This window comes from Crocuta crocuta, unplaced genomic scaffold (genome assembly GCF_008692635.1).
Source record: "Crocuta crocuta isolate KB4526 unplaced genomic scaffold, BGI_CrCroc_1.0 scaffold328, whole genome shotgun sequence".
NCBI classification, from domain to species: domain Eukaryota; kingdom Metazoa; phylum Chordata; class Mammalia; order Carnivora; family Hyaenidae; genus Crocuta; species Crocuta crocuta.
In genome coordinates this window covers 717,396-739,398 of record NW_027529645.1, presented here as the reverse complement: position 1 = coordinate 739,398, position 22,003 = coordinate 717,396, and the positions used below count along the sequence as shown (strand labels likewise).

At 41.2% G+C, this 22,003-nt stretch overlaps 1 protein-coding gene and 1 pseudogene across 1 annotated transcript in view; both read left to right on the top strand.

Annotated features, from left to right (window-relative positions):
• Window positions 1–6: 6 nt before the first annotated feature.
• Window positions 7–22,003, top strand: part of RBM20 (RNA binding motif protein 20) — a 193,188-nt gene continuing 171,191 nt past the window's right edge. Inside the window, exon 1 of the mRNA XM_077762425.1 lies at window positions 7–69. The gene's annotated coding sequence lies outside the window, so the exon portion shown is untranslated. The remainder of the gene's footprint in view (window positions 70–22,003) is intronic.
• LOC144230232 (large ribosomal subunit protein eL34 pseudogene) lies at window positions 14,806–15,981 on the top strand (annotated as a pseudogene).

The following is a 22,003-nucleotide window of genomic DNA, read 5'->3' as shown; positions in this document are numbered from 1 at the left end:
CCCGCGAGGGCGGCCGCCGCCGCCGCCGCCGCCGCCGCCCCCGGCCGGCCTGCCGCAGATCATCCAAAAGTAAGAGGAGGGAAGGGGAGCGGGGACCCGGGCGCGCTGTGGCTGCATCTCCCTCGTCGCCGCTGAACTCCGCGCGGCCGCCTTGCGCTTGAAGTTTCCGTGTCCTCTCTCTGCGCAGAGTCGGGGTCATTCCGGCTGTTCCTGAGGTTGGGGATAGGGAAGCCAGGTATCTGGGGGGAAATAGGTTTGTTTTTCCTTATCCTTTTTTTTATATTCAGGGGCGTTCCTGGATGTTTTGAACGAAAATAGCTCAAGTTGGGGGGAAATGGCCCAGAGACTCTAGTTCATCCCTGTGGTCCCAAGAGGCCGCTGGAGTGTGCGGGGAGCCGTGCGTGAGCGTGTGCGCGCCGGGGAGGGTGTGTAAGGAAAATGCCGCCACCGAGCAGCCGCCCATCATGGTGCCCCTGGAGTAGTCCGCGGTGGCACTGGGTGGAAAGGATGGTGAGGGTTTGTAAACAACACGTTTTGTTTTGCCCTGAAAGAAGTGTTGACGCTTTTCAAGAAGGCCCTTGAGAAGAGCGCGTAGCCACGCCACCGTTTTGCATGGATGTTACCATCTTGCGATTCGGGTGCTGTGCGAATCTTGCAACTGGTGAGTAGGTTGGGGTGGCCCCCGGGCTCAGAGAAGGTCTGTTCAGCCCAGCCTTTGGGGGCGCAGCAGCAGAACGCGGAGATTTTATTAGTTCTTTCGAGATTTTGTTGGACAGTTGAAGGCCTAGAATGTTGGTTTGTTTGAAGGATCTTTATCCTCCTGGAGGCTTTCCTCAGCTTGTCCTGAAGTCAAGACGGGTTTAAAAAATGTAGAGGAGTCGGAGTGATGAGTGAAACTGACGATCTGACGATTCGGGAGGGAGGCTCCCACGTACAGAGAAGTCAACCTTGTGGGACAGAGCGGGCGCTGCTGTGTTGATGCTTTGAGTTACACAAACCTATGAAAATGCAGTGAGAGAAATAACCAGCGATGGAGCGCAAGGGGAAGTAAATGGCATTTTAATTATTGTTTGAAAGATTGACTTTAGGAAGAATAGTGAAAATTCAAGTTTGACAGCAGAAGACGCTGGTCTCATATTTCAGAACAAAATGGTTCCTCTTTTCTGCCTGGTGGAATCCTAAAGTTCCATTCGTGACAACTTTTTGCTTTAATTCGATTTTATCTGACTTTCAACTACTAACAAGATGGTAACTACTTGAACATGAAAATGAGTTACACTATTTTTGTTCCTATTCTGCAAATTATTTCAGCTAGGATTTAACTAAATGTGATTGACAGTTTACGTACATCATTACTTACAATTTATCTTTAGTTCTTACTATAAATATAAACCAACAGAGAAAGAGATGTTTAAAGCAAAAGTTCGTTTACTAAAAAAAAAAAAAATAACTAATTGACCAGTTATTAATTGGAAAACATCTAATGTGCTTATTACCAGAAATGTCTTGTGGCTTGAGATTAGGCTACACATTAGATTTATTGAGTTTGCTTTGGTATTGTAATCACCGCGTGTTTTCCTATCACTTAAATAGGACAAAAAACTAGGAATTTTATGTTCACAGAAATATCTTTGTAGATCGGTGTCTGATTTACCCTGGAAAATTCTATCTCTGAAATATGTTACTGTAAGAGATAAGAACTTTTCAAAGGTGACCTCCTTCTGCTAACAGTCCAGGATGGGAACTTCAAGAAGAGCCTAATGGCCCTGCCTTGTTTTGCTTTGGTGACAGATTAGTGTTCAAGGGGCCAGGTTCAAGGCTGGTGATTGTGCCCATGGGAATGGATGTTTATGTGCTTAGGTTTCAAAAACTTTTTTAATAAGGATGATTTGAGGTTTGCTCCCCTCAGAACCCACTGAAATTGCGCTGGAACCAGGCATAACATGGCAAATGCTTTGCAGGTCCATCTTTAATGCGCTGAAACTTGAGCAGGTTATTTTGAAACTACATTTGCATAATTTAATCTGAGCAACCATTTTTATGTAGTTATGAGGGGCCGTTTGCATCAGCCATCTTTGAGAAAACGCAGTGGGGAGATTGCCCTCCTCCGCAAAAGCGGTTGCCCACGTCTTGACTGAAAATTTTGTGAGCTAGAGCTTCGGATGAACTTCTTCTAGTGGATGGCCTATTAAATACATTTTATTGGGGAACCTTTGTTTATTCTAGGTATTCTAGTGGGGTCATTATGTAATTTGAAAGAGGAGAAGTTTTGAGCTCTTTCATAATGATGAAGATCATAGCAATGTTATTTGTGTGCATAGCGTGTAAGGATTACAATAATTTTTTTTTTTTTTTACTTCTAATGTCTGTGTTTGGTGATTTTCATTTATATCAGCTTGCGTTTTGGATAAAGTCAAGGACTTTGGTAAACTAATAGTCATGATCATAATAAAAGCCTGTTCGTATTCATGTGTGTCATATTTGGTCTTAAGAGAAATGTTGTTTCTATAAGTAGCTGAAGACATGAGGTGTGACGTTGAATAATGAGACTGATTTTGATACTTGTTTTATGGAAGCGGGACTCGGTACTCAGGACGATTGCAATGAAAGTTAATTTCTGTAGCGTGCTTTTGTTCTAGTCAGGTGTATTTAGTTTTCTTATTACTGCATTCTTAGCTTCAGTCAAGGATTGCCCATGACCTTTCTGCTCATATTAACCCCTGACTCCTGGCCCATATTGGCATCACCTGTAAACATCATCATCCATGTTTAGACATACAACTAGTATCTCGTAAGATCTTTGTTTTAAACTTGCATTCTCAAAGTTGGCCAATGCAGAGACAGTATTGCATAAAATGTAAAGAAACATTATATTAAACCATTGGGGCTTTATAAATAAAAAATATAGATAACAATTTAGACGATTTAGGATGAGTTTAGGAAGTCAGAATAATTTGACGACTTAAGATATGTATATTCTCCATATTAGGAGAAGACAACATTGACTGCTGTGTGTTGGTGAAGGTTTTACAAGGACTTATCTCCTTAATCATTCACAACATTTTATTTCCAAAAGTGTTTTATGTGTTAATTTTGTGCTTTCAAATCAAACCTCATTCTTGATTTACAAGAAGTTATTTATTAACCTGGGTGAACAACGGAAGTTAAAGTTTAGGTTGCAAATTTGAAAACCTTCTTCCCAGTGGAAACAGGGTCTGTGAATTCTGTGTGAAATATTGAAGTCCATTGTCAGATGCAACTATACCGTGTCACTAATCATGGCGAAAATTAACCAAAGAAGCACACACACCTTCTGTGAGGTGAACACATACAGTTTTCCTAAATTACTTGACTTGCAGCAAAATATTACTTACTTTTTAATGCATGATATCAGTTTGTACATTTGAGTACAGATGAGTTATTTTCTTTCTTTTCCAGATTATTTTGATAAGCGATGACTAAAAATCAATTATAAAAATAGAAAAGGTTTTGGTTTAGCATTTGATAACTAGTGTTCCCTACATGCATAAATCCAGCTTTGGTTTCTAAAGTTTATATAGTCTTCTGCATAGTGTTAGGACCCTGGCTGACTGTTTTCAGAGGAAAGGTGCCCCTGATTCAGTACAGGAAATGTTATAAGTCGTTATTCTATTTGCAGAGAATTTTACAGACATTTTGCATTTGGAAGGATCTCCAGGTAACTCTTAGGGAGGAGCGTGTCGGCAAGTTGTGTGTGATGTCCAGTCACTTTGATGGGCATGCTGACAATTACATCCAGGATCGGGGAGGAAATAAGAATTTGCCCAAAACGGACATTACCTCACACTTACACTTGGTCCTTTTCTGGAAAGAGGGTGGAATTTCTAACATCTGTGCCAGTTTCTAACATCAGTTTGAGTCCATTTTTAGAGAAAACAAGGATACACTTGTAGAAGGAATTTTGAAAATTTTGAACACAATCTTATGCTGCACGTAGGACAAGCATTCAGCAGAAAATATCTGAGAGGATTAAGTGTTTACTCAAAACAGGGAAGGAGAGAGGGAGGGTTCTTAGCATTCTGAAAAGTTTCTTTGCATCTCTAGAAAGGTATTTCTTTTTTCTTAAATTATTTTTTCTTTAGGGTTTGTTGTGATCTGTAGTTTTAGAGAGGAAGTATAGTCATCTAGTTATGAGTTTTTTTCTCCCAAATTGCCAAAGAGCTCAGTATTATGAAATGTAGTACATTATTCCCATTAGTCATGGTAAGTGACTATACATATGGTGTACACAGAGCTAATGCCAGTGCTGTGTGTGTGTGTGGGGGGGGGGATAAAGAAAAAAAATTATCCCGCATTTTATTCTTCTATCCACTTAATTCTCTTGCTACCTTCTTAGCAGTTGATAAAATTAATAATTTTAAAAAGCCCAAATCTGTTGGTTGGAGTGTGTTAAGATCTGATCTGTTAAGATCTTTTTGCCTGTCCTTACAGTCGCCGGGAAAAACCCCACCAGGACTCACAGTGAAATGATCCCCCATTTTCCAGTTTCTCTGTCTTTCTCTGATTTATTTTTCTTGTGGCTGCAGGTTCTTTGACTCCAGTTAAACTAATATTTCTCCCTGCCCCTAACAGCTAATCCTTAAGTAAACAAACTGATACAGCTCACAATTCATAGCACTGATAAACAAGACTCTAAAAAAATGTTAGGAATGGGGGTCTAACCAAGGAATAGAATTAAAATGGACTGAAATGAACACCGAAAGTGAGAATGGAAGAAGCTTGAGATAGTGGAGTTAAAACTGCAGAGAGAAATTGGGATGTAGGCACCCCTCTCCCTTCCTCCACCCTGATCCCTCTGCCAGACAAAAGCTTGAAAGGGTCTCCTGTGTCAGAAAATCCCACTTAATCTGATTTTTATTTCCCGCCACAGTAATTATCTTGTTTAGGATGGTCTAACTGATACGATCTTGTATATTTTAACAGGGAGAGTTGCTGTGGGTCCACAGCTGGTGTGAGTGACTGGTAGCTGTGTTTAGAATAACGCATTGAAAAGTTTTGCAGAAAGTAGTAAAGTGATCTGTATTCTAGAATCAGGGCAAAGATGGTAACTGGTGGTTTGTAGAAAGGAGCACATGACAGTTCCCTTTCTGGTTAATGAACCTGCCTGAATCTTGCCTGTGTGTGTGATATATTGGAAACCTAATATTACTTGTTCCCACCGGTGAGAAGACTGGGAAAGCCTGACTTTAATTAAAAAGGCACATTTTTGAATTAGGACTGTGAATTTGGTTTCTAACACCACCAACAGGGGTGTTGGTGGTAGGCTGATAATTTGCCTGGCTCAGTGGGTGTTCACTTTAAATTCCACCCAACTAAGGTTTCAGTCTTCACCATTTATAGACAGCAAGTTTCAGTACAAGTTGTCACTGCCAGTTTGAAGAGGAGGTGGAAGGGAAGTCTCCCCCCCCTCAATATTTTGTTTATGTATTTTGCATATGACACACATGCCTACTTAACAGGATAAAGTCTTTACAGTAGCAGAAGTTAGAGCGAAATTAAGTGATCTCCCTCTTTTCTCCAGTTTCTGTTGGATTTTATAAATAAGTCCCCTGATGGTTTACAAGGCAACTTTTCCAACTTGCTGACAGCACATTCGTCAGGGAGATGGTACCTATTGATGTGAACGTACTTTATGAGCAAAAGGAGCCGTTAAACAACTTGCATGGGGATGTGTTAATAGCGTGCAGTTTGGTATGGTGACTAAATATTTCCATGTGTTCAGAAGCAAAAGGCTAGGGGTCATGCATGTGTTCAGGGGTGGTGGTCACCCCATGAAGATAGTTTTCACGCCACTTTTCCCTTCTTTAATGTGGGTATTTGCTTTAAGGTTGCACCCGGGCCATGTGCTGCTGCCTTTCTATGTTTCCTGCTTTTCCCTGGAATGACCCATCAGTTCTCAGTGACCACCTCCCCCTCTGGCCCAAACTTGGAAACCTTCACTTACGGCTGTCTGGACATCTTAAATACTTCTCAAAATTTGAAACTTGTCTATAGATTGTCCTCCAAATATGTTTTTGGCTCTTATCAGACCCACCTTTAAACCTGACCTGTTGCCTCATCATGCTAAAGGAGTAGACAAGTCATCTGTACAGTATTTTAAATAGGTTTTAATTTCATTCAGTTACTTCTTTTAGTTTACTTTGAATGCATTAATGACTAAAATCATCTAGGCTCTGCCTGGTGTTGGAGAGTGTAAAATGCACATCTTTGATCTAAATTAATTATTGGCTTTCTGACAAAGAGGACCCAAGAGGAAAAGAAAACCCTGGACTGGGAACGAGTGACCTGGACAAGCCAATTAGCCTTCTTAATCCAGCCTCTCCAGGGGCTGGAAACGATCAATGGCAGTTTCTTTCACGAAAAAAAAAAATTCCTTTCAAGAAAAAAATTATGTGAATCTCCAGGAATATCCTTGAGTGATAAAGTATAAAGTATAAAGTATAAAGAGGAAGTATAAAATGCTTTCTCTCAAGATACATCTGATACAGAATATATCCCATATCAGTTACATTTTAACCATGGGCATAGGTACATGTTTGTGAGATCACTCACACATGGAAACAACAATAATTACAAAAAGAAATCAAATATTTCCTCCAACATTTGCAAAGCATATTTAGATCAGTGTTATAATTTTAAGTCAGAAAAGTAGAAATGGCAGTGACCAGGCACACGTTTTATACTCTTTTCTGATCACCAGAAATTTTTTAAAAATAGAAATTATTCTGGAATGTTAATTATTTGGGAGTGTTGGAGTGAATACTTGAATTTGCAAAGAGTGCTGTTTTCAATGCAGGAGGCAATATACTTTGGTCTAAATTGGATTGTATTCAACACGGGTAGGTGGGAGTGTGTTTGGTGACGGCATTGTTTTCAGAGGCACAAAATGTAAACAGGACCTGCGCTTTAGTCTCTGGAGCGAGGCTGGGCTGGACTTGGAGTCCGGAACCGTGTGGCGTAGGCCGACGGCTGCGTGGGGCCCAGAGAGTCACCAGGACCTCGCGGCCTGAAAAACACTTCACGAACAGATCGTGGCTGTACAGAAGCAGAGCCTCAGGTTTCTGAGTGGCCTCCTTGAAGAGGCCAAATGTTTCCAGAGCCTCCCAAGGACTGGGTCTCCTTGGGGCCCTGTGTCCTCAGGACCAGCAGCGTCATCGATAGACTGCAGTTATAGAGAGCCTTTGTTTGACATTTGAAAAAGATAGTTTTTAACCTTCCGCATAAAAGGGGAATGAGTTGTGTGATTAAATCTTGATTTATAGACTTTACGTTATATGCATAATGAGGATGAACACGGGGTAGTTACTGCAGCATTGTTTAGAAGAACAAAAAATTAGAAACCAGCTACATGTTTTCCAGGTAGGAAATAAACCATTGCTTGTACATCATGTACCATTCAGCAACGACAATAATAATGGTGTCGTCAATTTATTCATATGGAATATAATCAGATGGAATGTCATAGGGAATATAGTATTGTTAACTAAACCAAAAATTACAAACAGCAAGTTACAAGGGACGTCACATTAAAAAAAATATATATATGTGAATGTGTGTACAGGTGCCTAAAAGTCCAGAGAAACATTAAACAAATATAAAGATGCTAACAGTAATTCTAACTCTAGGTGATTCAGTATTAGTATTTTTTAAAAAATACTTTCTACCTTTTTCTGGTGAGCATCAATTTTATTGTCAGAAAAAAAAACCTTTCTATTTTTTAAAAACAAAATCAGGAATAGACATTTCATATTGGTATTGCACCGTCTGTAAGACTGAACTGCCCGTGGAACGCATCCAAGAGCTGCTTTAGCCCAGCGGTCCTGTTTTTCTAGATAAGGCAAGTGAGCCTTTTCAGAGAAGGCAAGTGAATTATTCAAGGTCACGCTGCAAGGGCAGTGGTCAGGTTGGCGTAGGAATCCACATCTCTCTGTGTATTGCATTTTCTGCTAGGCTCCCCTTTTGTGTGCCAGGAGATAGAGAAGAGAGAAATGAAGAACATTCATAAACTAGCCATTGATCTATTGGCTCTAGTCTGCTCAGATCCCCTAAAGGGACTTGGGAAGCATCCTTAGGTATGTTACCTNCTGCCAGATGAGCCAGGCATCACATTTTTTTTCTGTCCTTGAAGTATTTGAAAGTAAGTTGCATAACTATAGTTCTGTTACCATAACGAAGGGAATTAGTCTTAAATAATTTTCTCTAATGAACAGTACGTTTTTAACTGTTTCTACTTTCAGAAAAATGTTTCCTATAGCTCTTTTTAAAAATCCCCTGGCTCAGATTCACAAGTGCATTTGTTTATGATGTCTCTTTTATTTATTTAATTTTATTTTATTATTATTTTTAAACATTTTTTAAAATTTATTTCTGAGAGAGAGAGAGAGAGAGAGAGAGCAGTGGAGGGTCAGAGAGAGAGGGAGACACAGAATCTGAAACAGGCTCCAGGCTCTGAGCTAGCTGTCAGCACAGAGCCCGATGTGGGGCTCGAACACATAAACCGTGAGATCATGACCTGAGCTGAAGTCGAAGTTGGATCCTTAACCTACTGAGCTGCCCAGGCACCCCTCTGTTGTATCTTTTAATTTGGCAACCCACCTTTTTCTGTTCTTCATCACCGAAGATGCCAGGCTAAGTTGTCTTGTAGAATGAGCCACGATCTGGGCAAGTGTATCATTTCTTCATGGCCAAATTCAGGGTAAGCATTTGGGCGAGGATCTGCAGTGGGTGCCTTGCGTTCCACTGAGTTTGATCTGTTGGTTAACGTCGTCACTGCCAGATCTCTCCATCGTAACAGGACATTTTTTCTCTTTGTGATTAGTAAGTTGCCTGTGAGAGTGATACTGTGAGACCCTCTAAATATCCTGTTTCCCAACAAACTTTCACCTCGTGGTTTTATCTTTTTTAAAAATATATATATATTTTTTAAAGTAAGCTTTTTGTCCAACGTGGGACTTGAAGTCATAACCTCAAGATCAAGAGTCGCATAATCTACTGACTGAGCCAGCCAGGTGCCCCTGTGGTTTTTCTCTTTTAATTTCACCATATTTTTTAAAAGCCCCTTCAAGTGGAACTTTAATGATAAATAAGTATCACTTTAGAATTGATTAGTTTGGATACATGGTTCAAATCAGTAGGCCTTGCAAATCTGTGTGCATTGCACAGGCCCCTAGGTATTCTCTCGCGACAGAGTTTTTCTCATCCTGACTTAACTGATGGGCCATTCGCTTCCCACTTAACCTCCAAAGCAGGCATTTTTGTCATGGGCTGCAGTGCTTTTTAATGCTCCTACAGAGAGAATATAAATCCCTCTTCGTGCTAATGGCATGAATGGATGCTAATGTAATTTCTGCTAGTTCACCCGACGATTTCGGCATCCTCTTGAAGCTAAGTCAGCCCTTTACAGAAACCTTTTATCTTCCTTCTCAAAATCACTATATGAAGCTGACTTTAAAAATGACTGATGACTTGCCCTGGAGCCTAAACTGGGTGAGTCCTGGAGCTGGTCTGTGACTCCCAGTTTGTGCATGCTTTTTAGATTTAAATTACATAGCTATTTTTGCCTCTTCCCGATTGGTACTCTTCTTTTCATGCACAAAATATGTATGGGTGGGGAATGTGGTGTGGAGTAGTGAAAAGCATCAAGAGCAAGCCTGCTCCATGTTCTAGATTGAGTTTTGCCACCACTCACCCTGAGCCTCAGTGTTCTCATCTATAAAAGGGAACGATAATAAAGTGAGTAACAACTGACATTCATTGGATGCTTCCTGTGTGCTACCAACTGTTCTAAGCACCTCATGTATGCTACATCCATTTAATCATTACATCCGCCCATAATCTTGTGAGGTAAGTGCTGTCATTTTCTTTACGGAAATGAGGAACTCAGGAATGCCTGGGTGGCACAGTCCATTGAGCGCTCCACTTGGCTCAGGTGATGATCTTGTGGTTCACGAGGTTGAGCCCCGCGTGGGGCCCTGTGCTGACAGCTCGGAGCCTGGAGCCTGCTTCAGATTCTGTGTCTCCCTCTCTCTCTGTGTCCCTTCCCACCTCATGCTTTGTCTCTCTCTTTTAAAAATAAACATTAAAAAAATGAAGAAATCATGTCACAAACTTACAAGGACTCAACAAAGCTAAAAAAATAATATTTATGTAAGAACTAGTAATGTGAGGCTGGGATGAGAAAATGTTTTATAAATTAACGTGATCATATCATCTCTATGTAAATATCTGTGTCCTCAAAATAATTTATAGAAAACTCATCATTTACAAAGAAAATATTATATAAAAAATGCTGAAATACATCTGAAAGTAGGTTGAATTGAATTTGAGAATAACTGAACATTCCAGTTAAAAACATTTTTTTCCTGTTTCTTTTTTCCTTTCTTTCTACTTGTAGCTTTGAGTGTGCCTTTTGGTTTAAAGTGAAATCCATATCCCAATTTAAATTCCACGAGTCAGTCTGACTCTGGGATTTGATTTGCTGTCTTACTCTGCTTGTTACGCATGTTAGGCAAGACCTGAATTTGATGCTCACAGAGAGTATATAAACACTTATAATCCTCTCAGCATGTGCTAAAATCATAACAAATACGATAGTTTGATTTGCAAAGAGACTGTCTGCCAAGTTCTACCACACCATTTTTAAACCAATTCAGAAAACCGGGATTCAGCAATGATTAAAGTATCGTAGGCTCCTATTAATAGCAAGAAGAATTCCTGACCTGAAACGTGGCAACATCAAGCTCGCTTAGTCTGCACCAGACACACTTCGTGAATGGTCTTAGCCAACTTTGTTACAAGTGTGCTTTCACTTTAAGACTCTGTTGTATATAAAAACTAGACTTTAATAGAGTCAGTAAATCAGGAAAGGATTGTTTGCTTTTGACCCATGACAATAAAGATCCTTTAAACAGTGAGTTCCTCAGTGTATTTCAAATAAAAATTTAGTAAGTCTATTTAGCAAGTGATGATTTTTAAAATCTTTTGGCTCATCTTACAGAGGTATAATTGAAGTACACTAAGCTGTACATGTTTAAAGCATCGATCACATAATCAAGGCAATAAACATTTTTATTACCCCTGAAAGTTTCTTCATGCCTTGTATAATTTATCTTTTGCTCTTTCTCTTAACCCTCTCCCCTCTCAGGCAGCTACCCATCTGCTTTCCATCACAGTACCTGAGTTTTTGCATTTTCTAGAATTTTATACAAGTGGAATCATGGTTTTTGTTGTTGTTAGCCTGGTTTCTTTTACTCAATATAATGATTTTTTGGGGAAAAACATTTTTTAATTGTGACAAAATACACATAACATTTACTGTTTATATTTACTGTATAAAAATAAATTAATAAAATTTTAAATTTATTTTTATTATTTTAAAGTTTATTTATTTATTTTGATAGAGAGCAGGCAGGGTAGGAGCAGAGAGAGAGAATTCCAAGCAGGCTCTGCACTGTCAGCACAGAGCCCGATGTGCGGCTCAAACTCACAAACCGCCAAGATCATGACCGGAATCCAAACCAAGAGTCAGACGCTTAACCGACTGAGCCACCCAGGCTCCCCTATTTTATTTATTTATTTATTTTTAAGAGTTCATTTATTTACTGAGAGAGAGGGAGGAAGGGAGAGAGAGGGAGGGGGAGGGGCAGAGAGAGAGAGGCAGACAGAGAATCCCAAGCAGGCTCCATGCTGCCAGCGCAGAGCCCTATGCTGGGTTCAAGCCCACAAACCCGTGAGATCATCACATGAGCCGAAACCAAGAGCCTGCTGCCTAACCGACGATCCACCTAGGCACCCCAATTTATTTTTCTTTTTTAAAATTAATCTCTGTGCCCAACGTGGGGCTCAAACTCAACAAGCCTGAGATCAAGAGTCGTATGCTCTCCCGGTGGATCCAGCCAGGCAGCCCCCTTGTGGCTGTTTTAAGGTGTAATTCAGTAGTGTTTGGTACTTTCAGAAGGTTCTGCAACTATTATCACTGTCTAGCCCTAGACCATTTTCATTGCCCCAAAAGGAAACCCTGTCTGCACTAAGCAGTTATTCCCCACTCCGTCCCCGCCCCCCCCAGGCTCCCCACAACCACGAATCTATTTTCTGTCACTATGGATTTGCCTTTTCTGGACATTTCAGATAAATGGAACCATGCTGTATGTGGCCTTTTGAATCAGGCTTTTTTCACTTAAAAATATAATGTTTTTAAGGTTAACCCATCTTATAGCCTATATTAGTACTGTATTCCTTTTTATAATATTCCATTGTATGGAGAAACAACTTTTTATCCATACACTGGTTGGTAGATTTGGTTTTTTTTCTACCTTTTGACTATTGTGAATGGTGCTGCTGTGAACATTTCCCTACAGGTTTTTGCTTGGACATTGGTTTTTAATTCTTTTGGGTATATATCTGGGAGTGGAATTGCTGAGTCATATGGTAATTCTGTATTTAATTTATTGAGGACCGTCCAAAGTATTTCCCAAAGTGACTGCACCATTTTATAGTCCCACCAGCAATGAATGAGTATTCTGATTTCTCCACAACCTTGCCAACACTTGTTATTTTCCTTTTTTTTTTTTTTTTAAATTATGGCCATCCTAGTGGTTATAAAGTGGTATCTCATTGTGATTTTTGTTTGTATTTCCCTAATGACTAATGATGTTGAACATCTTGTCTTGTGCAACAAAACCATTTGTACATCTCCTTTAGAGAAATGTCTATTCAAATCCTTTGTCCACTTAAAAATTTAATTGTTTATCTTTTTTTGTGTGAAATTGTGAGGGTCCTTCATAAATTCTGGTTACTAGACCTTTGTCAGATATGTGATTTGCAAATATATTTTCTCCCACTCTGTTTGGTTTCTATCAGCATACAATTTTCAGGTTCATTCTTTTTTTCTGTTTTTGTTTTGTACATATCAAAAGTTTGGTCCTTTTTATTGTCGAGTAGTATTCCAGTTTATGGATATGCCATAAATTGTTTGTCTGTTCACCTGTTGATGTATATTTAGGTTGTTTCCAGGTTTTGGTTCTTACAAATAAAGCTGGTATGAACATACCTTTACAAGTATTTATGTGGACACATCTTTTAGTTTTCTTGGGTAAATATTTGGTCAAGGATAATTTAACCTTTTAGGAACACAGATACTATACATTTTTGGGTGACAACACCTTTGAATTTTTATTATTGGGTCTTTGAACAAAGCATGTTAAATATCACCCTACAAGATATTTATATATATATTTGGTAAATTTATTTATTTTGAGACAGAGAGAAAGAAAGCATGAGCAAGGGAGGGACAGAGAGAGAGGGAGAGAGGATCCCAAGCAGACTCCACACTGTCAGCACAGGGCCTGAAGTGGAGCTTGAACTCACAAACCTGAGCCACTCAGGTGCCCCAACCCTTCAAGACATTCAAAGAACATGCACTTTAGGGGCATCTGGGTGGCTTAATTGGTTAAGTGTCTGACTTTAGCTCAGGTCATGATCTCATACTTGGTGAGTTTGAGCCCCACATGGGGCTCTGTGCTGTCAGTGTGGAGCCTGCTTAGGATTCTTGGATTCTCTGTCACCTCTCTCTGCCCCTCCCCCACATGTACTCTCTCTCTCAAAAACAAACAAAAAAGAACACGCACTTTTCCATCTTAGTTTTCAGGGTCAGTCACTCATCAGCTTAGTTTCTTTTCTTTTTTTCTTCTATTGATGAATCTTCCCCCAGTCATTTTTCATTTGAGAAATAATTATTACCATGGAAACTGGGACCCAAGATGTATAACATGACAAAACTGCAGAACTTCAAGCTAGGAGGGACCTAGAGATCATCTAATTCAATTCCCTTGTTTTATGGAAGAGAAAACCAGGTCCAGAAGAAAGACCAAGTCACCAAAGGCCATTCAGCCATTAGAGAAATTAAGTGAGCAGAGGAAACTTACATGCTTGTGAGAGTAATTTTAAGTCTCCTAGTGATGAGGTGTCTACAGATGGAACAGTGCCAGGGTTGAGTGAATGACACCATATTCCTGCTGTGGGGTTCACAGGGTACCTTTTCCCTCCTGGCGTGTCCCATTTAATCCCAGCAAGCTCACGAAGCAGGTAGGTAATGACCAGTAGTTGGGGGTTCCCTAACCAGTGATTGGAGAACCCTGGCTCAGAGCCAGGCCTTCAGTCCCATTCCAACTTGTACGTGTATGTCCTCCTTCCTCTCTGGTGAATCTTTCCCGTCTCTAAGCTGACTGCCACTGCCTTCATTCATGCCTCCCAGCTGCTGGGAGTGTCCTCAGATCTTTCTCTTCTCCACACCAGTTCAGCCTTAATCTTGTCTGTTTGCTCAAAGGCCTGCGGTAGCATCTTGTTGTTGCCTGTAGGCTGAGATTCAGACTGCTTAGAAGCTCTTTCTGGAACAGCCCCTACTTAGTTGTCCACGTCTGGGCCTAGTGGCCTCCTGGTCTCTCTTCCTCCACCATCTTTTCTCCTCAACTCAAACATTCCTTTCCTGTTTATGGATTCTGCTTAGACCTCATGTCTTCTAGGGAACCGTCCCTGACTCCACACAAGCACATGGGCTGGGTGCTTCTCCTGTGAGGCCTTGTGGCCCCTGCTGTAGCTTTTCCCCCAGGTTTACCTCTTGTTGGTCTATCCCTAAAGACCCCAAAAGTCCTTGAGGTTGGGGCCAGTGTCTTCCATCTCAGTACCCTTAGCATCTGGCAGGGACCCTGGCACATAGTTTGTTGCATATGACAGAAGAAGCAAGTTGACAGCAACCTAAGTATAGATCTAATGGACTTTGTGATGAAAAACCCACTCTGGAGGGTCTCATGGGTGAGAACTGATATGGGAGCAAACTTTGGTTTTCTCCAGCTTATGTGTTATTTTGCCCAACTGTCTGAAAAGGCGAGAGGGACACAAAGAGCCTGCCTTTGTGTTTGGAGAAGTGGCATAAGGGGGCACAGACGCAGGAAGTAGAAGCAACCCAAGCTCTGGTCTGGCTGTACCTTCAAGCCACTGTGTTAGCAGAGATAGGGTGCTGAGTCTCTTAGGTCCCACATTTGTTAAAGGGGGTCAGGGTGTAGGCTTGTTATCGGATGTGAGATTTGTTATAACCATCAGGGAGATGACATGGGAACACGCTTTGAGGAGAATAAAGTGCTGAATACACGTGCATCATAATGGGACCAGGCTTCCTCTCCAGCTGGGAACCTGATTACGCCTTTCAAGGTCCAGACCGTTTCCAGGCAGAATTTCTTAATCTTCGATCCAAATAGGAGAAAGGGTAGAAATAACTACTTAGAATACCCCTTGAATCCTGTTGCATCAAAGCTTTCAACAACAGAAATTTCTGGATCACAAAAATCTTGATTTTTTTTTAATCTTAAAGTCCCAAGCAAACTCTATGTTTATTTCAAGCAGTTGTTAAAACAACACAGCTGAAGACAACTGTGACACCAAGATAGTTTATCATTATCTTGACATTTGTGATAATGACAGTTTAATGGTCTCAATGATAACTGGGCAGTTGACCAGTGGCAGCTGCAAAAAGGAGTTGCCCATTTGGCCTTTGAACTCACAAACACTTTCTTTTTCCTCTTCCTGGGATGGTGTCAGGAGGCTTCCAGAACGCTCCGGTGTCTGACATACTGTCGCAAGCTGTCCTACAATACAGCCTTGGACAAAACTAGGCTGCCCCAAACCCCTGGTAATAGAATTGTTTGCCTTTCCGAGGAGGTTGGGAAAGCATCCGTCCACATGTGGTGTGTGCCCAGGCCAGCTCCAAGGAGTTCGTGCCGTGAGGCCTAAGGTTCTTATGAGATGAAAAACACACGTCAGTAGGGCCGTGGTGGTTCCATGTGCGCTAAGTGTGTCCGTGACAGGATCAAGCGTGCTTTCCTTATTGAGGAGCAGAAAATCGTTGTGAGAGTGTTGAAGGCACAATCACAGAGTCAAAAAGCTAAATAAACAAATGAAGCTTTTTTGACTAATTAAAAAAAAGAAAAGGAGTTGCCCAGAGCATAACTTATTGCCCATGATTTCTCGATGAGGCCTACTCTGGCCGCCCTACTAAAATTGCATCCTGCATCTTCCTGTCCAATCTCCCTTACTTGCTTTGTTTTATTTATTTACTTATAAAAAATTTTTAAAAAATGTTTATTTATTATTGAGAGACACAGAGAGACAGAACTGAGCATGGGAGGGGTAGGTAGAGGGGGGAGACACAGAATCTGAAGCAGGCTCCAGGCTCTGAGCTGTCAGCACAGAGCCCGACATGGGGCTCGAACTCACAAACCAGGCGATCATGACCTGAACTGAAGTTGGATGCTCAACCGACTGAGCCACCCAGGTGCCCTGTACTTTGCTTTGTTTTAAACCATAGCACTTTTTCTCTTAATAGATACTCACTTACTATGTTTTTATTGTCTGTGTGTCTTTTACCACCCCACCCGCATCATGTGTCACAGAGCAGAGGGGTTTCATTCAGTGATTTACACCCGCCACCCCCACCCAACCTAAGGACAATACATGGCATCTGGAAGCAGCTCAGTGAATATTTGTTTGAAGGACTGCACGAACTGTTAATAAGAATATCAAGCTTAAACACAGGTACAGTGGCGTTTGTTTAGATAGTGGCATTTGTTTCTTCTCTGAGCCCATCTAAGCTGTGAGCTATATGCGACTCTAGCATCTGGGTTTGGTGGTGCAGGAAACTGTAATGAAAATGCAAGATGTGAGAATACCATAGCCTCTGGTCCTATGTCATTCTTGGAAGTAAAAGAAGGTGTGGAACTGGGCCGCTCCTCTTGGCCCCAGGCATCAGTGACTCAGTACTTGTACAACAGGCCGGCTCCGACAGTGGCTGGTCTCATTGGACTCTCTTTGGCAGAGACCCGAGTTGTGCGTTTGGTGGGATCTTGATGCTGGATGAAGAACAGGAAGGGCTAGGTCTCATTTGCAGTAGGGCCCCCAAAGACTAGGACGACCACATATCCAGCAACAGGGGATTAGTGCATACATTCAGCTGCATCCTCCCATACAGTGAGGACTATCTCTGTGTGCCAGTATAAGAAATCTCAGAGGGGCGCTTGGGTGCTCAGTTGGTTAAGCATTCGACTCTTGGTTTCAGCTCAGGTCATGATCACATGTTTTGTGAGTTTGAGCCCCGTGTCAGGCTCTGTGCTGACTACGCAGAGCCTAATTTGGATTCTCTGTCTCCCTCTCTCTCTTCCCCCCCCTTGCTCTGTCCCAAAACTAAATAAATATTTAAAAAATAAAGAAATCTCAGGGATATATCAAGGGAAAAAACAGGGTGTAGAAAAAGCAAATAGTTGCTACCATTTGTGTAAGAAAAGGAAGAATAGGAAAAAAATATGTTAAAAAAATACACAGAAAATTATTTCACATAACTTTAAAACACGGTAATTTGATTATATAGCTCTAGTGGAATGTATCTGTGGTTTTTTTTTTTAATGTTTATTTTTGAGAGAGAGACACACACACACACATAGCATGAGCAGAGAAGGGACAGAGAGAGAGGGAGACACAGAATCTGAAGCAGGCTCCAGGCTCTGAGCTGTCAGCACAGAGCCTGATGTCGGGCTCAAACCCACAAACCAGTGAGATTATGACCTGAGCCAAAGTTGGACGCTTAACCAACTGAGCCACCCAGGCACCCTTCTAGTAGAATGTATCGTAAGTTCAAAACAAATTCCAGATAAATCTTAAACTGTTTTCAGTAATATTGTTAGTAATTATATTGGTATTGCTATTCTGAATAAATGTATGTTAAAATCATCAGAAGCCAGTATTTTCAGTATATTAAAAAAGAACAGTTTCATAATTAAAGATGTTAAGTAAAAATCCTGTAATCTTAAATTTGCATTGGAAATGTCAGTTTGAATTCCTGATATATTTTCTCTTTAACAAATAAAAAGTATTTCCTAACTTTGTCCACTGAAAAACCTAGAAATAATGGCCAACTTAGTAGCAGTAAGCATCCATGACATCTGTGTATTTGTGGCCTCTAAATACAACTTCCCACTAAAGAGAACTTTGATCCTCAGAAAAAATGGCTGATTCCAGGTCTGGGACAGGAAATGTATGAGATGTGATAGCAAGCAAAGAAGCTATCAAAGACTGCTTGTGTCCTGTCTGAAAGACTCTAGAGCCAAGTTGAATGGCTTCCCAGTGCCCAAATATGGAGCAGTTTGAGCATTAAAGGGTGTAAGGGTAGTGGATGGACATACATTACATAGATTACAGTGTGTCAACTCCCTAGTGAAAAATTCAGTGGTCCTCACTAGGTTGGGGGACCAACTCATTCTGAAAACTGGTCAAGAAAGGGAAAGAATCAGTCCTTTCTTACTGATTGCCTTAGGGTATCCAAACCATTGATGAGGAAAATTCCTTTTTTATAGGAGAATACTGTCTAATAAACACAGAAGGAATTATAGAATTGGAACATCATCATTTTGCATCCTCTAGTGAATAATGCATTTAGACAACATGGATAGTGAATTCCTGCTAAAACATCAGGTGAAGCTGATGGGAAACTTTATAATGGGTGGATCATTCAAACCCACTGATCTTTTTATTTTTTACATTTATTTTTATTTTTGAAAGACAGAGTGAGACAGAGTGTGAGCGGGGGAGGGGCAGAGGCAGAATCCGAAGCAGGCTCCAGGCTCTGAGCAAGCATTCAGCACAGAGCCTGACTCGGGGCTCGAACGCACGAGCTGTGAGATCATGACCTGAGCCAAAGTCGGACACTTAACCCACTCAGCTACTCAGGCGCCACCCCGCCCCGATCATTTTTAACATTAGAAAAAGAAAGGCTTCAGGTATCATGTACCCACTGAGGTAATGCAGTAGAAAGTAACAGGCACTATCAAAGGTTAAAACCTGAATTTATCTGTGCCAGGCTTAAGGTCTAACTGCCACGTTTATAGAAAATACAGGGGACAGAGAGACATGTCAAAACAGTACGATGGAGATAAAAATCAACCAGTTGTGAGTGTGGGACATCCTTCAGGCCTCAAGACCTGTTTTTTTTTTCCCCCAACAAGTAAATTGCAAGGATAAAAACCGCAAGAGGGGTTCCCTGTAGATTAAAACAGATTAAATATACTTATCCAGTCTATAATTGAGTCTGTAATCTTTAATCTATAATCTTTATTTGGATCCAGCTCAAAAAATTAAGAAACGCGATTAGATCACTTAGGACACTTGAACATATGAGATATTGAGACTAAAGAATGATTTATTTGTTTATGTATGTATGTATGTTACGTATGTAAGTATGGCTGTGGTAATGATACGGTGATTATGTTAAAAATAAAGTTATAGTTCAGGGCTATATACTAAAATATTTATAGATGAAATAATATCTCTGGGATTGGCTTCCAAACAATAGTGTAGGGGGTGAGAATGGGTAAGGTAGAGACTAAACAAGATTGACCAACAGTTAGTGTTGTTGAAGCTGGGTGATAGGAAAATGAGGTTTTGTTATACTCTTCCCTCTACCTTCGTATAGTTAGAACATGTCCTTAGTAAAAGAAAAAACAAACAAACAAACAAACAAACAACCCACCAGCTCAGTCAGTTGGCCAGTCCTGATTTCAGCTGTCCCCGAATTTAGTTTTGGACTGTAGAGTATGCTCTTGAAATCACATAGCTAGAGACTGGAAAGGCAAGGATGGCAATTCACATGTCTGGCCCCAAAGCGCAAGGTCTTAACATCTGACACTATAGACTTTATGTCTCTCCGTGGCTGAGACTATTGTAGGATTGTTGAGATCGAGGGTGTATAGGTTTTAGTAAGCAGCCACAATATGAACATGGGAAAATGGGTACAAAAGCAAAATAAGAACCAACTCAGAATCAGAACATCAGAGTTGGTCTTCCTTGGAAGGAGGGAACTTACCCAACTGAAAGAAGAGAGGATGGAAAGATCGTATGTCTCTCAGCTAGACCTTGTTGGGCCTTTCCTGGTGCATCCCCTCCCCCCTCCCCCCAACACGTTTTGTATTTAGAGAGACCTGGGTTTAAGTAGCTTGGCCTGTCGCTTACTAACTGTGAGTTTAACTGTTCTGTGCCTTGGTTTCTTTAACCAACCGCATCTGGTTTTGGGGAGGATCACATAAGCTCTTAAGTGTTTATTTAGAAGCATAGAAATTAGAAAGCAGTAGCATAATTAGTTCACCGAGATCCTAAGAATCCTGAAGCTGGGTTGGGGAGTGTGATTTGGAATGCTTTATGGTCTGGATGCCCCTGTCTTGCTTCTCCGGACCTAGCACATTCTCCAGCATTTTCTCCAGGACCTAGGGCAGCCTTACTTAAGTTTGGAATTACCATTTAGCCTCAGTGAGGAGGATCAGGGCTCTAAGGGTGCTAATTTTCCCATCTGGCTTAATAGCCAAAGACAGCTGGAGGGGATCCTTCTTAGGTAGGTCTGTAGAAAAGTCCAGCCGGATAGCAGGAGGCAAACTTTAACTTTGCAATCTTTGAGAGTGGAAGGAAAAGGTGAAATTGCTTGTCCTTTCTGAAGGAAGCACCACGTTTTCTTTCCCTTCTACCTCATTTATCTCAACGCAAACATACTCCCCTTTCGTCACTAAATCTCAATCTCATGGCACACAAGGGACCATCTTGGCAAATGTGGTTCTTTTTGTGAGCCTTTTAAGAGTTCCTGGCAAATACACTTGGTTGAATCACGTGGTCACCTGGGAGGCATTTAGGAGTCACACCTTGTGGTCTTTGATCCCTGGGTGTCCAGCTCACTTTCCCCCACAGCATGTGACCTGTCCAGTTGCTGGGGGCTTGGGTGTGAGTGAGCTGCTGGCCCAGGGAAGCTCAGCCAGAGGGAGCCCTGATTTACGAACTGTCCAGATTTAACTGAGGCTACAGCACTTTTATTAATAGAACATGCTGCATTTCCTTTTTATAAAAATATGAAGATCATTGCACTCAGGAAAATGCCTGGTGACTTTCTGTCTTTAGGGCATGTTCATCACCAGGCTAAAATTAAAAGTGAAGTCAGGCCCTTCTTGAGTCTATTTTTAACTGAGTTTAGCATATGAATGTGAACGTGAAGTCTTTCTTTAGATCTCCCTTAACTCAATTACTTACTTATGCTAAGCATCCCGCCTGGAATTCCTGAACTGTGGCTGGGTCTACCTAGAGTGGGAGGCCCAGAGGGGAGTCAGGGGCAGCTAGCTATCTTCTGCTATCTGAGTTTGCGTGTCTTTCCCCATCCCAGCTTCACTTCTATCTGGACAGTTAAGGAGGCGTTAGTCATTATACTGAAATAATCATAATCACAATAATACAAGAAAAAAAGGCAACCAACCAGCCCACCAACCTAATGGCCATTCTGTGATGTGTAGATATCAAGTAACCCCTAATTGATTCGTATTTTTCTAAGGGCTCCAATTTAGGAGCCCCTTGGGCCTAAGGGGAGACACTGGATTGCAGAGAAGACTGTGTCATTCAAGCAGAAAGTGCGAATGGCCCGGGCTTCCCGGGGAGACTTAGGACAACAGGTGGAGAGAGTGAGAGGGGAAAAAACTTATAGCAAGCGTCATTCCTGTCCAGAGAGTTCCCGATGAGTGATGGGAGTGCTAGGGAAAACTTTCAGAAACCCTCTTAAATTCCCTCTTTGAAATCGTTTTAATGTCTGCTCTTTGAGGACTGTGAAGGGGGGGCAGAGGGGCAGAGCTGATCCTAACTCTTAAGATTCTATCGCCTAAAGTTTCACTTGAAGGCAGGGACTGACAAAGGCTCTTTTTTTGAACTTCTTCCTAGGGCCATTCCCTGTGGATGCTTTTTGAGTAAAACATTTTTTTAAAAAGCCTATCTATCACGATCGCTCCTGGCCCTTGTTTTGTTTGTTTTGAAAAGTGATTTTTAAAATGGTCATATTGGGTGAAAACATACTGCCAGTGTGTTCCACTTGAAGTCATTTTTCTTTGCACTTTTACGTGAATGT